This window comes from Acipenser ruthenus, chromosome 4, assembly GCF_902713425.1.
Source record: "Acipenser ruthenus chromosome 4, fAciRut3.2 maternal haplotype, whole genome shotgun sequence".
In the NCBI taxonomy this organism is placed as follows: domain Eukaryota; kingdom Metazoa; phylum Chordata; class Actinopteri; order Acipenseriformes; family Acipenseridae; genus Acipenser; species Acipenser ruthenus.
This window is the reverse complement of record NC_081192.1, coordinates 20944536-20963481: the sequence shown is the minus strand read 5'-3', so window position 1 is coordinate 20963481 and position 18946 is coordinate 20944536. Positions and strand designations below refer to the sequence as shown.

Genomic DNA, 18946 nt, shown 5'->3' with positions numbered 1-18946 from the left:
AAGAATGCCACGAGTGTGTTCGGCTGTTATATCTGCAAAAGGTGGCTACTTTGATGAGTCAAAAATTTAGATTAAATTTTGTTAAACAAAACGATTCCATAATTTCTTTTTTATCTCCAATTTGTTCTATGCTTTAATTTCAGAGTACATTGAGACATTAAACTGCGTAAATTTCAATAAACACTGGAAAAATTGAGGTGTTCTAAAACTTTTGACCGGTAGTGTGTGTGTATATATATATATATATATATATATATATATATATATATATATATATATATATATATATATATATAGATATATATATATAGATAGATAGATAGATAGATAGATAGATAGATAGATAGATAGATAGATAGATAGATAGATAGATAGAAATAATTTTATTTGGTTAGGCCTTCTTCACAACTGGTCATTCTCAATTTGTAAGAAACTATAAGACCCCAAGAGCATAAGAACAACTACTGTGTCACAAAACTAAATAAATAAATAATATAATGTATTCATTTCTTTTCATATTGCTACTTAACGTTTTTCTCCCAAATTAATCTTATTTTAGAACACTAGTAGCTAATATTGAATAATTGAAAGGTTGGGAACAATGTGAAATAATAATATATATTTTTTGTAATCCCTGATTTAATTTGTATTTGTGACATAGCAAAATTTAAAGACATGTTCATTTAAACCAACCTGTTGGTGCTTCGGAACTGATATTCCTTATTTCTAGCTTGATTTACACTCGGTGGTGTTTTCCTCCAGTTCTCATACATCGATCCAGGATCCAGACACTAGATTTGCTGCTAAGCAACACCGCGGTTACCAGCCCGCAAGTGCAACACGAGTACTGTGATATATTTTGTATTTATGTTATTATCAGATTTAGTAATATTACTGATTGGAGAGTACATTGCTTGCAAGACAACAAGCCAATGTTATACATCTTTGTATGAGCAAAATACGATGTTAGCAACAGTATAATAAGACAATAAAGCGATTGAAGCCTGAAAAATCGACAGATCACGGAAAACAGCAGTACTAAGTTGTAGAACAAGGATGTGAGGTCATAAAATAAACCCAAACATCTGAAGGAGGTAAGTACTATCTATCTATCTATCTATCTATTATTATTATTATTATTATTATTATTATTATTATTATTATTATTATTATGATGATGATGATGATGATGATGATGATGATGATGATGATCACACTGTTATTGTTGTTACAGGCTTTTAAGAAATCTGATTATTTGTTTTGATAGCTGGACGATGATATCATTTTTAAAGGAATACTAAGTGGTAATCTATATGTTTAATGTAGACCTACACTGTAAATATGATGATCTCAGAGAATGCTCGATTCTACACATTTGCTTTTTACATCAATATGTTTCTGGATGTCTGGACTCGGGGATTCTAGATGAAAAGAACAGAGAATCAAGAATCCGGTTTTTGGGATTTCCATTAATTTTACAGCAAGGAATCAAGTCAAACCTGTAACCGCCATTGGCTTGAAGCAAATGAAATTGGCATTATAAATAGCATTTATGGTTTTAGGTGAAAGGTTGTCAATACGATTTATCAATTATGCCTATACAGTGCTGTTTTATAACTGTAGATGTAGATGAGACATTAGTATCGATATAACACTTATCAAAATATTATAATCTAGCATTTAAATGTTCAAGTTGCTGTACATAAAAGAGAGGTAGGCCTATAGTGTATATTGGATTTATTGTAATTTGCACAAATAATATTGCACTATTACTTACTTTGTGTTTGTTTGCTTTACAAACAGTTGTAACAAGTAACTATCGGAGTTATCCACAACAAAAGCCCTACAATTAGATACGGTCTATTGAATAATGCAAGTACTGTGATTTTTTAACTTTATATATATATATATATATATATATATATATATATATATATATATATATATATACACACACACACACACACACACACACACACACATATATATATATATATATATATATATATATATATATATATATATATATATATATATATATATATATATATATATATTCCAATTTGGTATTTAGAGGAATTGACGCGGATGTTATTTATGTATCAGCTCAATTTTTGATAACGTAAATATATTATGTGTAATACCAACAGGTTTGAACTAAGCACGCTGTGACTGCGCTGTAACTTAAACCGGTCACTGCAGTTCAGAGAGGAATGCATTCGGCATATGGCATTTATTTCCTTTTATTGTAAACAGTTTATGTCACAATATGTCTTGTTGTTTGTGAAGAAACTCTAGTGGGCATACATTTCCTCTAACTTATGATAAAGTCTGCTAGTGTGTGTGTGGATGTGAGTGTGGGTGGCTAGGTGGGGGTGTGGAGGTGGTGAATAAACAGTAACATCAATTATATTCCACCGGTTGGGTTTTGTTCAGTTTTGAGATTTGTCTAAATTGTTCTATATTTGTTACTTTCTCAGTTATGTATGCATGAAGTTCCAGGCTGGAATACAGAATTATGTATTCATGATCACTTCAGTCGAGAGTGATTTGCAAATAAACCGTGATTTGTTTGGTGTTTAATTAGAAAGTTGAATAAATCTTGAGAATTACGTGAATATTCCGTACAGTAATTATGGCATTCTTGGTTCACTTGTCATTCCACTCAAGCTGTATTTCATGTAGTAGATATGTATGTACCCACATCAGCCCCTCACCCCCATACTTCCTGAGTTCCTTATGTATTAACGTTCTCCTGAAGAAAGCACATCTGGAATACTAACTTGTTGTAATAAACACTCGAAAGAATGTGTATTACAAATATACAGACACAAATAAATGGAAGGAGGGATATTCTAGCAAAAATAAAAAGGCAGACGCATGCGCATGGGTGACAATCTGTCGGCCCTGGGTGAGGAGATCAGTGCAAACGGATGTGAGCAAGGGAAAGAATTACCTCCATCTCCTAGCATACATGGTGAAATTGTGAGTACTGGTGACCAGTAATTAATTTCTATAAAGATTTAATGGCAAGATATTAATAATGGGAGATGTCATCCTGTGATGTGGTAACTCGCAGAACAGGCTACCATTGAAATGCCTTTTCCCGTGCCCAGGACGATGTAGCTCTTCTACATGGTTCACTTTAATGATCTGATACTGATTGTTGATTGTATTGCATGCATTCTATCAGTAACTCAAATTTGCAATCGATGGTTGTTTATGGTTATCGTATAGTTTATTACATTGAGGAAATAAAATGTTATTGTTGTCAATCTACTATTTGATTTGCAGTTGGAGTATTTAAATAGGTTCTGGTATTTCAGCAGTGCTTGCATACAAATATAGCACTGCATCTGTTTTTACTCTGTGACAGTATGTATCGTTTGTTATGTCTATTCAGAATTGGGTGAACGTGTTACATGTGCACCAGTTTCGGTTAATGAGAAATGTCTGTGTTTGTGTTGTTTTTATTTTAAATCTTTTACTTTAAACAAAATGTTGACATATTGGAGCTGCAGTACGAACAGATTTGTTGACCATTGCTGCTGATGTACAGCAGTCATCATGGTTAACAGATACCTATTTATTATACGTGCGGGGTTTATTGACAAACTCTTTTTTTTTTTTTTTTTTTTTTTTTTTTGCGGAATACTGCAAATATACCATATATATATATATATATATATATATATATATATATATATATATATATATATATAATACATGTCACTTTGTTTGAAACGTTATGAATGGGAAATAAACATACATTCGAGTATATTTAAATAATTCTGTTATTGCATGTATAATAATAACCTCAGTTTATGTCACATGCAGTCAATTAAATTAGGTCGTGTGAGTAAGTATGCATTATTATTATTATTATTATTATTATTATTATTATTATTATTATTATTATTATTGCTGCATTTGTGTCTAAAAAAGCATATTATATAGCCATAGAATTTATATTAATGCAAAAGCTAAACGTTTTTGCTTCATAAAGTTGAATGAAACCTGCTGAATAGTGTCAAGTTAACATATTGAATTACATATCGCTTTTTAGTTTTCCATACACGACGAATACAAAGAAAATAGTTGACAAGTCGGAATATGATTGTGGCTTCTGATAGACTTCTGCGATATAATTTTGTAGTTTCTTTGATTACATTATGTTAAATAAAATATCTAAATTATATATTTGTACTTGTTTGTATCTTTTTTGTATTATGTCTCAATCTTGAATTCTAAGGTGATGCAAAACTTTTGGCCATAGCTGTACATTTCTCTTGCTCTTTCCCTCCCCTATAGAATGTTAAGTTGTAAGCACTGAGTTGATTTTAAAATCTATAGATTTCCTATGTTCATTATGCGAACTACTCCGCCTATTCTCAGGAGGGGATGGTTTTTATTTTTAATACAGGTGCAGTATTAAATTCGGTGCCCCACGGAAATCAGTGTTTCCTGCTCATTTTGCGCATGTGCAGAGAGAACTTTTCCCAGTCTACACGGGCTCGGCTGGTTTTGTCAAAGCGGGTTCACGGCGACTCAGCAGCTGCGATGAGCGCGCAGCGGCTAGCTGTGAACAGCAGCTTCTGAAATGAACGCGCAGCAAACTGTCAAAAGTTTTAATAATGCACCAGAAATACACAACGTAACTAAGGAAAACCAGGTTTAAAAGAATGCATATGGAAAGTTATCACATTAAATAGATAAAACACCAAGGCAAAAGTATTTTTAAAAATATTTTTGTAATACCTGTGCTTGTAAATTTGCCATCACTCTTCTTACAGTGTTTGGAATTACTTATTTGCAAGTCAAAAAGGTTTTCCACTATAAAGCAGTTTCTACAAAGTTTACATTAAATGGTATGGACCCCCTTCCGTTTTGCTGTTGCACCCCTGGCGTAAGGGACACTGGTTTTCATGGCTGGATACTGTTTATTATAGCTAGTAAAGTATAGTAAAGTGTTGTCTTTAGTGGTTCCGATTTTATATGTTTTTTATGTTTTCAAATACACAATTTCGGTATATACTATTACCTTAATTTATGTTTGATACCATGTGCATATCATATCTCTGCCATGGTCCCCCTTCTTATTTGGTGTAAAATGAAAGCGCACTGGCTAGACATGCACCAAATGACATGCATCAGGAGTGATGCTGGGGGATACAGTTCAGGTGTTAGATAACACACTGGGCTACGAAGGCCAGCTGGATGGTAGTGATTTAGTGGAGGAATACATGCCTATCCCTCAATGATTACTGCCTCCAACTCATTCAAGAAAGCTTTGGCAGTTCTCCACAATGTCCCACAGAGATTCAGAATCAGGTTCTGATCAAGTGACTGGGTAGGCGAGGTTAGATTATGAAAGGCAGTCTCATTCTCTTTAAACCGGTCAGCAAATACTGCAGGAGACTGTGGGTAATTATGCTTGCATAATGGAATGGACCTGGTCAGCCACACATTCCAGGTAATGGTCTGCTGTCACCCTGCCCTTCATAGTAATGATTGAACCCAGTCCATGCAGCAAAATATTGTCCACACCATTAGAGAACCTTTGGGTGTATTCTTTATCTGGGCCATATGATAGATAAAGGGGAAAAGTAGACTCACCTTCTCATACCACAGTCTGCTCTTACTCTATGCTTTATTCTTATTGCACCACGAACATGCATTTTTTGTTTTAAAGAGGACTGCTGCCATGGAACAATTGTAACACGGTCCCATGTCTGTTGTTGACAGTCATAATTCTGATACACATATACATGTTTTGTGACTGATAATGTAGATTCCTTTTTCCTGACCCGACTCCTTAGTGTCATTTACGTCACAGCATAAATAAGTTGCAGTTGATGGGACTGTGCATGTGTTCATTTTTCTGGGACTTGTTTGACTTGTAGATGGTGTTAAAGTCCCAGCGTCAAATGAATCGCACTAATGTCACATTTGGGTCACTTCATGAAAAGGGAGCATTATGGCTTATTCTTTAAAAGTAGAATACAAGTTAATATATCACAAAACTGTACCACTAAGATGAGTTATGGTATATGCTGCAAGATAATCTACTTCCTAGGGAAATGAGGAAAATAGGCACAGTGTTTCTGGAGTTGCACAGGTACCAGGGACACAAAAAGACATTTAAATCCTTATCCTTATAAAATGTTAATACAATTTCAAGAAGTTGCGGGTAATTGCACGACCGTTTGGTGTGCAGGGTGAATCATTAAAGACAGAGGAGTGCAGGTTCACGTCCTGGCTGTGCAAAGTCACCGGTTGGAGGGAGCATCGCTTTGGCCTTGGCGCTCCCGTGGGATAGGGAGGCAAAACCGAAAGGGGCCCTATTGACCAGGCACCCATGAGCTCAGATGGACACCTGCACGACTGGCTATTGTCCTCCAGGAGCCAGTAGCTCGCTGACACCTGCTCTTGAGTTCCTTGGTGTTAGAGGAAGCTGGCTCGGTCGTTGAGATTGGAGGACGCCCACTGAACCTTCAGTTCTCCTGAAATGTGTGGGGAATTACTGCTGTGAGGGGAAAAAAATGATTGGACATTAAAAATAATTGGGCATACAAAAAAAGGCAAATACAAATGTAAGATTCATGTATATCAGCAATGTTCTTTTTTTTTTTTTTTTTTTTTTTAATAATTTAGTCGTTGCCAATTAGTTTTTATTATTTTCTCCCCAATTTGAAATGCCCAATTATTTTTAGGCTCAGCTCACCGCTACCACCCCTGCGCTGACTCGGGAGGGGCGAAGATGAACACACGCTGTCCTCCGAAGCGTGTGCCGTCAGCCGCCCGCTTCTTTACACACTGCAAACTCACCGTGCAGCCGCCTCAGAGCTACAGCGTTGGAGGACAACGCAGCTCTGGGCAGCTTACAAGCAAGCCCGCAGGCGCCCGGCCAGACTACAGGGGTCGCTGGTGCGCGATGAGCTGAGGACACCCTGGCCGACCTAACCCTCCCTCCCCCCGGGCGACGCGCGGCTAATTGAGCGCCGCCCCCTGGGAGCTCCCGTCCACGGTCGGCTGTGGAATAGCCTGGACTTGAACTCGCAACGTTCAGGCTATAGAGCGCATCCTGCACTCTAGCGAGTGCTTTTACTGGATATGCCACTCGGGAGCCCCGCAATGTTCTTTTTTTAACACTCATTAATACGTTTCTTTGTCTTTTTAAAAAAACGTTTGACATGTCGAAATGTTAGTCTGCCAAGCGCAAGATGTTTCTTGAAATTTATTCACAGTCTTTTCCCCTTTTTGTTGCAAAAGATTTGGTAGTATACAGTAAGTGATCTTCTGTGGTAGCTTATACTGAATATTGACCATAGGGTTTGAATACACCTGTGCAATGATTGTGGGTGCTGTAGCTTCTGCAGTTTTTACAAGTGTCCTTTAGACATCGGACAGTTCTTTATAGTCCTTTTTGGGCAGGTAGAACTGGTATGGTACGGCACCAAAAAAGCTTACAACTGTCAGGCCACTTTGCTAAAACAGAGATAACGGTATTGCTGTTCCGTGTTAGTAATAACGCGGTAAAACCTGAGTCAATGAAACCAGAGAACATGGTTCTTTGTGTTTTGGGAGCTGGGCGAGTGAAGAGTGTTTCATCTAAGACTCACTGATGGAAATGTAGAAATGCTGTCAGCCAATCAGCAGTGTAAAGACTAGGACTTTTATAAAAGCACAAAAGAGTAGTTTAGGCCAACCACTGATATTGGCCTAATAAAGGCTTTAATGGCTGGCGGACAATGGCTGTCTGACGTTCTGGGGGACAACCAGACCAACAAGGGTCTGAATTACATTTTTCAGATCAAATAAAAAATCATCCCTGAGCTGATGTTTTTAATTCAAAACACTCAGATATTCACATTTAACACAGCAATGCTTTCTGTGTTCATAGAAGATTTGGATACTTTCTTATTGTTGCCAGGGGGTAGTCATCTGTAAATGAGTTACCTGTAAAGTTGTTTCCATGTATGTTTAATTGCATTCATATCTGTGCCATGTAGAGGTCTTGCTTATCGATTCTGTTTCTTTTGTTATGTGCCCCTTCTGCTTGTGTTAAAACACATCGAGGTGTAACAAAGGCATTATGTTGGTCTCTAGGATGGAGATGTGTTCGGCTGCAGTTAGCTTTCTGTTGATGAACACAAACGTCAGGTAGGGCATTTGAATGCAAGAACTGTCTCTCAGCTAGTTTCTACCACACCCATGGACCAGATGTGTGTAAGTACACAACAAGGCTGTGTGGTCCTGTGGTTAAAGAAAAGGGGCTTGTAACCCACAGGTCCCCGGTTCAAATCCCGGCTCAGCCACTGACTCATTGTGTGACCCTGAGCAAATCACTTAACCTCCTTGTGCTCCGTCTTTCGGGTGAGACGTAATTGTAAGTTACTCTGCAGCTGATGCATAGTTCACACATCTGAGTCTCTGTAAGTCGCCTTGGATAAAGGTGTCTACTAAATAAACAAATAATAATAATAATCAAGGTTCCTTAGAATTAGTGACAATACACCTCATTAACTACTCACACTCCCAGCACCCAATTAAATTTAGAAACATTACATCTCTAAAGTTTCTCAATATTCCAGTGGTTTTATCATCGCCTCAGATCCAGCCACAGCACAAACAATGCTACATTAATTTATGTCCTTCTTTCCTTCTGTAGCTTCATCTGTCAGTCTTTCTTCTAACTCTTAAGATTTTGTGTTGAGTGGAGATGTTTTTTATTTTTTTAAGAAAGATGACCACAATGGTTTTCCGATTTTCAGTTGCTTCAAAAAAAGCGTTCTTGCCTTTTCTGTTTCTATAACTTGTAAAGCTGCTGTTCAGGCAAAGGGAACCAAGATGATTACTTTGTCAGTCTTTTAAATGCTGTCCTAAATTTCACAACCCTTTTGGCATGTCTTTATTAATCTCTTCATACGCAGTGCAATTGTCAGACCCCTACTATTAGACAGCATGTAAGATCATTTGGTGTGTTTGATAGCTTTCTCCTTGATAGAATCCTCTGTTGCTCACATTTTTCGAGATCAAAGACGTAATAAGTAGATTTGTACCAAGGAGCAAGTGCAGCTCTGTATACATTATTTACTGCTGGGTTGCTAAGCATTCTATCTAAGTGCTGGAAATATTTTCCCTATTACAAAAATGTCCTGATGATGAAAAATGATGAATATAGCATTTCAATATGTGAAACAGGGTTTATCCATGGCAGATAAACGGCGATGGCGGATATGTGATGGACGGATACACAATGGATTATTGTATTTTAAAATACTGCCAAACATCTCAGTCTTAAGCCAACATGTTGATTACATAATTGTAATTTTGAAAACCATGCAGTTTTACTCAGGACGTGATTTGCCATTTACAAATGTCCGCAGTGATAACAGGGGTACCAGGAAAATAATAAATTAACAAGTTTAATGTCCCTTAATACAGTATTTTTTTCTACATTGTGTTTAACTGTATAATACAGTGGTATGAATGATACAATAAAACTCTATTAAGCGTAATTGTCACAGTAAAAAAAAAACAAAAAAAAAAAAACATGTGGGTAATAATGGTATGTCTTGTTCTGATTAGCTGCAGAAATTCAGTTTGTTTTTTCAGTTTTAAAGTTTAAAATTTAGTTTTTACTAAAAAATGATTGAACGTCAAAAACAGAACGGATCAAGGATATTGCTGCTCTAGAAAGAGTGCAAAAAAGAACAACCAGAATTATCCCGGGTTTAAAAGGCATGTCGTATGCAGACAGGCTAAAAGAATTGAATCTCTTCAGTCTTGAACAAAGAAGACTACGCGGTGATCTGATTCAAACATTCAAAATCCTAAAAGGTACAGACAATGTCGACCCAGGGGACTTTTTTGACCTGAAAAAAAAAAACAAGGACCAGGGGTCACAAACTTTCTTATGTTTTTATAACCGATTTGTTCTGTTAAAATTGTGGGTATCAGCTGAGAAATGAGAGGCAAAAAGAAAACAGTGAATAAACAAGTAACAAACAAAAGCTAGGGAGGTCCCACACCTGGAACCTTTCCCTCACACAAACTAAATAAACTTGGTGGGATTAAAATCCCCTAATATAACCCTTATGCTTGAAGGTAGTATTTACGACCCCGGCTCCACACACGGGGATTGCATACTTGATTCTCTCCCACTGGTTATGATACACAGCTGGGAGCCTTCAGCCAATCCATCTCAGGCTTAAGAACCAAGAAACTGGCTTTTCAGACCCTTTTTAAAGGCATGTGGCCAGGGTTAATTGATAATCAGTCAATTAACACCTGGCCACATGATATGCATAAAGGTTAAATTAGGCAGAGAGGGAATTCTAACTTCCCGGCCCTGCCATATTTAGCACATACTTTATTTTAAAAATGAAACCAGTTTTATTTTTAATCAAACAAAAACATTATTTACAGCAAGCCTCAGCCCTGCCACAATCCCTAATTCAAATTTGTATTGACGGATTCTCTTTGTTAAACATAAATAAGAATAAACTACAGTACAAGTTGCTTCTCGTGGGAAACATTTTCTTTTGCTGGTGGCCAAACATAGTGATGATTTTGGACTGTCTTCAAAAAAGTCCACAGAGCATTTTAAAGAACATCTTGCAGAGGTTGCATCTGAATAAATTATTTGTTATAAAGGTTTTAAGGTAGAAGTACACAAACGCAAATCAAAAAACACAAATGCAAATAAAAAACACAAATACAAATTGAAAAACACAAATACAAATTGAAAAACACAAATACAAATTGAAAACCACAAATACAAATTGAAAAACACAAATACAAATTGAAAACCACAAATACAAATTGAAAAACACAAATACAAATTGAAAAACACAAATACAAATTGAAAAACAGAAATACAAATTGAAAAACACACAAAAAAACAGAAGCATGAAATGCAAAAACAAAAGCAGAAAACACAAAAGCAAAAGCAAGAAACACAAATATATGAACAGAAAACACAAATACAAAAAGCCCACAACACAACGGAAGTCATTTCACAAGGTAAATACATCACGATGGAGGCCACTCCCCCAGATACCCAGCTCAGTCTCCACCTGTTTCTGGAGAAGGTGCAGCCGCTTATAAAACGCTAGCTGAGTCTTTACTTAACTAGTTGGCCGTGGTATATTTCTGTCAGTGTTATAACTGATCATTTTCAGGCATCAAAGCCAAACTTGTTTAATCTGCAAAAAAACAAATCAAACTTTTTTAGTCTAACTAAAATAGTATTCTTTAACCACCATTACTATACACAAACTCAGTTATGGTAAACCGTTGCGATACCAGTTAACACTGACAGACATATACCACGGTTATAAGTTGGTTAACACTAGTAGTACACTACTCTTTCAAATAAACTGGTTATGATTTTGAATGTGAGGTTCTTAAGAACAGTATTGTCACTGTTTGCGCTCCAGCACATCTCGCTGTACAAATTAAGCACAGCTAATTTTCAGACATTTAAATGAAATTATAGCTTGGCAGGACAAATTACATTTAAAGCACACATATTGTAAAAACAAAATACAATATATTTGGGTTTAAAACGTAAAAAAGGCCTGGAACAAAGATGGTTTAACAGGTGTTGTTATAGCAACATAATATGTAATACTAATAGTCTACTTGATGCATTTTGTAATACAGAATTATCACAAAATGCAAGAGACCAAGCTTGTACTTGCATAAAGTTCAGTTAATGACTGTTTTTACAACAGAAAACAATAACCATATCTTTGTCTTGTTGCCAAACCTTTTTTTCCCCCTATAATACAATATAGATAACATTGCTAACATGGAAAAACCACCAATTTCCTTCAAAACTAAAAAGTAATTTTAAGCAGTATTTCTATGGATAAATGAATGTAATATAACAACTACGTTAAATATTGAAGCAGGTTATATAGTCTACTTTTTATTTAAAGTTTGCAACAACAATAACAACACTACTATGACTATTACTACCATGACTACTAACAATAATAGTGATTTCACACTGCTTTTGATAAAGCAGGGTTGACCTGGGTGACAGTTGCAAATACATAATGTGAAAGGGTCTTAAATTACTAAAGACTCAACTTGCACTTTCTAAACAGCTTCATCTTCCCCAGACTGTGCTGGAGTATGTGGGTTAGTGGCCTCCATCGTGATGTATTTCCATTGTGAAATGACTTCTGTTGTGTGTGGGCTTTATGTATTTGTGTTTCCTGCCTTTGCTTTTGCTTTTCGTGCTTTTGTTTTTTTCGTGTTTAGAGTTTTTGTAGTTGTGTTTTTCAGTTTGTATTTATGTTTTTCTGATTTGTATTTGTGTTTTGGTCATTTGTATTTGTATTTTTGTTATTTGTATTTGTGTTTTGGTAATTTGTATTTGTGTTTTGCACTTCAGGGCCACCGTAGAGAAAGGACTAAATTACACAGAAGCTCAAGAACAGTGCATTAAAACAGTCGATTAGCAGTTTATCTCCAGTTGGCCTCTAGATGTACAGTCTGTGATGTGGGATTCTGGTTTAGCGGTTCTAATAGATGTGCCGCAAGTCTACTATTGTAACTACTTGTGTGTTCTGTACCGCAGGGGTTCTCAGCCTTTTTGCTTACATACACACACATTATTATTATTATTTATTAGCAGACGCCCTTATCCAGGGCAACTTAAAATTGTTACAAGATATCATATTATTTTTACATACAGTTACTGGAGCAATCTAAGTAAAGCACCTTGCTCAAGGGTACAGCAGCAGTGTCCCCACCTGGGATTGAACCCACAACCCGCCGATCAAGAGTCCAGAGCCCTAACCACTACTCCACACTGCTGCCCTGTTTAGCTTTAATATTCTCACTAATGGGGTTTGTGTTGCGGCTTGTTTTGTCATGAGTTCAGGAAAGTAAGCATTACATTTGTTGAGTAAACCAGACAGATGCGCTGCCAGCTGCCGTTTGAGTACGTCAATGTCAATGTTGCATTCCTGAGTGAAAGAATGTAACAGCGCAACAGGTTAAGGTTAAGGATTTAATTTTTTTTAATTACTGCGCACATCTTAACCTATACATATAAACTTAAAGCAAATCTTACTACTGACACCTCCTGGCATATCAACGTTTCTAGATGGCGCTGTGCCTTTTATTTAAGCTTGCGTATTATTCAATGAAGTGCCCTGAATGTACTTGTTTATTGACTTACTATGGGGTGTCCACATTAGTAAGTGTTGGTCACAATTGGTAAATTGTTATTTGCAGTGTTAAGTTTACTCTTACGATGGATCAGTGGCTGGTTTGTACAAAAGAAAAAAAACACAACAGCACCTGTGTGTGAAGGGGAGGGGGCATCAAGTACCAAAGACAAGAAGAAGGGGGTCACGGTCCAAAAGTTTGAGAACCACTGGTTTAGCATACCACTTTGTCCTCCTGCACTTAGCCTCTACTCAATTTATGGAACCTCTGTTCTTTAGTTGGCAGCAGATCCAGATTTCAAAGCCCAGAAACTGTGTGTGCTTGTGTTATTATAATTGGCTGTGTTCCTTTGAGCCTCTCCAAGTGCAAGAATGGAGGATGCAGAGGAAACCCCGAACGCGTGAGCTGTGTGCATACAAGAGAGTCACACTATATTCAATATCTCTTCCCTTCATCATTGCATTTTTCTTTGTGTAGCTAGCCTGCAGAGTTAGATTTTTGTTTAATTATTTATTTTTTTGGTTGGGTGTTAGGTGCTTGAACAATTGAATTGATTGGCAGAAAGAGCCCAGCCGTTTGCTTGTATGACATTTTTAATACAATTTTGTAGGGATAGACTCAATGTAGAATACAGTACTTATTTGTTGCTGAGGCATTGCGGATTCAGCTTACATCATGTACAGTAATGTTGTTTTTAAGTTATAGTGGCTAACTCGTTCTAATTAAACTCAGAGGGGAACAGTGTGATGATGTGCCCAGGCATGTACAGAGGGTCCTCTTAATCCCATAACAAGAGCAAGGTTAGAGCGAACTGTATTGTGAAACTTCAATAGAAGGATAGGAGTGTAAAATAAAATAAGAACGTTTAGTGTAGATTCATGCAAGATTAAAACGTGTTCACAATTTGGAGAGTAACTAGCAACCTAGGTAATTCTCAGATGCATAAACATAGAATACAAACTATTAACCCCTTCAACCCCAGATGTAAAAATGAATTTGCATGTCAGGTATCAGATTTTGAAACTATTTTTAACTCTGAAATTGCTGTTAAAATTAAACAAATCAATGAGATTATATATATATATATATATATATATATATATATATATATATATATATATATATATATATATTGTAAGACAGCAGGGAGGGGGTTAATATCCTCCCTGCACAAAACATGTGGGTAGGCACATTCTGTTAATTGTTTAATTTATTTTATTGTTAATTATCCCCTGCACTGGGTAGTAATTGTAAATTAGAAACGGGTGCAGGGTATTTAAGAGGTGCAGTCAGTCTGCTCGGGGCTGCTGTGTAGAAGGAGACAGAAGGTGTGCTCTGTTTCCGAGCAGTCAATATAAAAGTAAGTGCTGTGACAAAACGTTGCTGTGTTTGTTGGGCAGGTAAATGGCTTAGCCATCCTGCGAGCTAGTCAGGGACCGCATAACCGTGTAGTTAGCGCTCCACGTACATCAAGGTTTGCCATCTATTCTGTGGGGTGTCTTTGGTTGGTCAGTGTGCATGCTGTATAGGTAGGGACCTACCTAATTCGCGATTTCGCGGATTTCGCGGAAATCATGAAATTGAGGGGTCACCGCGAAATTCACCTCTTAGGGGCCAATGCATACAAACAAGTACGGAGAGGAAAAAAAAAGAAAACTTGTTTAAATGAACTACTGCACAACACAAGTGACTCAAACTACGTATCTTCCTTCTGTAGATAGCCCATTTTTATTCCTTCGCCGTCCCGTGTGCATTGCACTTAAGCAAAAAACAAACAAACAAAAAATGTCCACAAGTAACATTTACAAAATAAATTCTCCAAAGCAGTTAACGTTCTTATTTACTATTCAAATGACAAAGTTTTCAGCCTATCAGTGTGTCTTTACTGCTTTTATGTGATCTGTACTGTGCAGGAGGGGGCGGGACAAAGGTGCTGCATTGTTTTGATTTAGGATGCTAAAATCTAGTTCAGCATTGGAGGGAAAATAGTAGATATGGACGACAAAAAAAGCAAAGTATATTTCGGCTGATGATCGTTTTAAGATATTTCACAAAGAAACTACATGCAAACTGAGGTAATTGTTTTCCATATCTTAATGTGTATTTGGAGAAAATACGATCGATCGCCATTTAGCTTCAGAATCACACATTAAACAAACGGCTACTTCAGAGGCTGCTGAACAGAACGTAAAATAAACAGCAGCTTTCAGAAAACAAACTGGAAAGTCAGCGCAGACAAGAAGTATTCCTGTCTGCAAGTTAAATAAGTACTAAAATGATCCAGCACAGCCACCTCGCTTCAACCTTCTGCTTACAGTTTGAATTTTAGACCCGAATAGCCACGTCTTCTTTGTTTTGACTCGGTACTAATAAAATAAATGATTGGATGGAACAAATAACATGACAACGAACGTGCTGCATACATTGCCTTTATTAAAGTATGCCAGATGCCCTTGTGTAACCGAGTTTTTGGGCTGTTTCTAATCGATTTTCACATCTGTATAACTTGGCAAAGCTGTGCCTTACACTTCCAAGCAATTCAGTGGATGCAAACGTGCAGTCTCAATGTATGGGCAAGTCAACTGCAGGGGGATGCTGCATACTCGCCTTTAACAAATGACAGTACTCTGTTTTAGAAATGAAGCAAGTACCACTATTTTTAGGCTTTATAGTGTTCTGAAATACTGTCTACTTAGGTTTATTTAATGTTTAAACAGGTCCGTGAAATGTCCGCGAAATCCTAATTTTATTCTGCAACATACCCGTGAAAAATACGTAAATTTACCGCGATTTAAGTAGACCCCTATGTATAGGCAGTGTGCATGCTGTGGAATGTTTGATTTGCAGTTGGGGGTTTGCCTGGTGACATTTTTATCCAATCGCATTTCTTGCAAACATCCCTTTCATCTGTGAGTGCATTAAGAAAATTGGAAGATACAGCAGCAAGCCACTGGAGATAAGTGTGGAGTAATGGTTTGGGCTCTGGACTCTTGACTGGAGGGTTGTGGGTTCAGTCCCAGGTGGGGGACACTGCTGCTGTACCCTTGAGCAAGGTACTTTACCTAGATCACTCCAGTAAAAACCCAACTGTATAAATGGGTAATTGTATGTAAAAATAATGTGTAAAAAATAATGTCATTGTATGTAAAAATAATGTGATATCTTGTAACAATTGTAAGTTGCCCTAGATAAGGATGTCTGCTAAGAAATAAATAATAATAATATATATATAAATATAAACATTCACATTAACCCTTTAAAGCCTGTATGTTTGTAAAATAAGTAAGACACACACATTTGACATGTACTTTATTTTTTATGAAAATATTTATTTTTGAAAAGAATAACACAAACATCATACACAATATAAAAGGCAAGCATTTTTTTGTAAATAGCAACACATACAATGAACAATAAAATATATATTTTTTGTAAACAGTATAATGCATACAAAACACAAGATTTCTGAAGGAAACCATGTCCTACTATTATCAACGTTTCAGTCAAGGCGCCCTCCTACCCCGCAATGGACAATACACTCATAGACTGCTCCTTATCAAATCAATAGGTTTTGCATCAGCCTCAAAGCAACGCATTCGTCATCCTCTCAGGTTCTGCAGCGGCCTCAGATCTATGCATTCTTCATCTCTGCCTGAAGGCAGCCCCATCTTCAGCTCCATCTAAACCGCTATAACACTCAAAGACCAATATCCACCACATTCAGCAGATCTCTGCGCTCTTCAGCAGGCCACTGCACACTACAGATGGTAGTCCACCATTCACTACTACAGGTAACTGCTTCAGCAGATCTCTGCTTTCTATAGCTGGGCTACTGCACACTACTGACAGCACTCCATCGTTTACTTCCTCAGATCTCTGCACTATTCAGCAGATCCCGCCCGTTACTCTTAATCGCTCCTCACAACAGCAGATCTCAGCTCCCTCAAAAGTTGCTTTAGTTTACCGTTTAGCCTAAATCTGCAACTGCCCTCCTCCAGAGCTTCCAATGCTCCAGCTTTCCTCCAATACTCAGATCGTGGCAGCCATTCCCGTTTGACTTCCTCAGCAATCTAGTCCGCTCATCCTTTCAGATACTACAAACATTAATACATGGTGAGAGACGTGGTACGAGACTGGAAATCTGTCTTGATTATGAGTTAAGGAGTTCCACTATTAGGAAAATGACTGGAGTTATGAAACCCAAATCTCTGAATGTGAGTTCACCTTTTCCATTCCAAGCAGACATGATAGTAGCAAACTGCTGATCAATGCCACATTAACTAACACATAGGATGGTCTCACCACTCTTGTCTCCTGAACTGACCTTTCTTCCGAATCTTATACCCCCCCAAGCCAACATCAGTCTCCGTCTAATCAAAAACATGGGGCGCTGGTCCTCTGCTGCAGTCAATTCATACATCCGTTCATGCCCTACCGACATAGCAGTAGCACTTCAAAGACTAGCTAGCATGGCCAGAGTAGGGGCTACCTGACCGCCGGGGCCACCAGAGGTTTTCCCCTTTCCCCTTCTAGACTAACCCATCTCTCTCTGTTGCAGGTTCCCTGTGGGACGCCTTCCCGCTCCCAGCTTCAGAGACCTGTGCCTCACATATTTATTTTTTGAGATTTGACATGCGTCAACTAGGGCATTGAGCAATCAGAGAACAGCTTCAATGCACGTGGTCCAGCAGGGTGAAGCAGTATCCAAAATACCCAGAGCTTTATGACAAAAAACATCACAATTATAAAGATACAGATTTAAAAAATAATATATGGGAGCCCATTTCGAAGGAATTGGATAAGCCTGGTGTTTATGATTTATAGCCATATATGTTGAAATACCATCAGAGTATCATTTCCACTTCATGTTGGCGAATATGTACCAGTCTTGATCATAGTTTTGTCAATAGCAATTTTGAACATTTGTATAGATCTGGCAGTTTTCAAGCCTGTCGCATTGCCTCTGTGTCGCTAGGTGTGTATGGTCATGTCGCTGCGAAAGTGTCTCGTCGCCAATTAAAAAAATTGCATTGCCAATAAAGCCAGCTTAAAAATCACAGCTGCTACTGATCACCTAAAACCTTTGTTATGACATGAATTTCATTTTATATAAGGATATTTCACAGTATTAGGCTAATAGTTCATTATCACCTGGAAACATTTTCAAAATAAAACATGTTTGGACATGTTTGTCCCAGAGATTCAAATTGTATTAATTTTTATTTTAAATATGCAGACTTGATTACTTTAGGACTGTATGGTATATTGATTCAAAATGCTACATTTTCTGTAATGCTGCAGTTTCGCTTGTAAGTTTACAATGGTGTGGTACACTCAGAATATCATTCTGTTATGTGCCTCTCTCAAGCGGGGCCTGCCAGTTGTTCTGAATGGAAGTGTGCATGGATAGTTGATAGTACCAGTATATATCAGCTTACTGTGTCTGTCTTCAATGAACATGTAGCATACAGCTAAGTCAAGCGTACAAATGTTCTTTCTATTGACATCCAGTGGCTTAAATTCATACAAAGCTGTTTCTGGGTAGCAAATCTTTAGAACTAATCTAGACATTTCCCTGCTTTCTAGAGTGAAAAACAATAGCTTTCATTACACTACCCACTGTGTGAAAGTGAATCATTCTAGGTAATTAATATTAACTGGGTAGCCTCTGATCAAAGGGTCTAGCTGATTGCCACAACAGATTTAATGTAAACACAATCTTATTAGCATTTCAAGTATTATCACTGGTCTTGAA

The 18946-nt window shown here is 37.2% G+C and overlaps 1 protein-coding gene across 3 annotated transcripts in view; it reads left to right on the top strand.

The window, feature by feature from the left end:
• The first annotated feature begins 728 nt into the window (after positions 1-728).
• Positions 729-18946, top strand: part of LOC117400634 (regulator of G-protein signaling 20-like) — a 38017-nt gene continuing 19799 nt past the window's right edge. The window contains exon 1 of one of the 3 annotated variants that reach the window (XM_059022177.1): positions 729-1094. The gene's annotated coding sequence lies outside the window, so the exon portion shown is untranslated. Of the gene's footprint in view, positions 1095-2902; positions 2986-18946 lie in introns of those variants that run through there. The other 2 variants (XM_034000855.3, XM_034000854.3) reach the window with 2 other exon arrangements.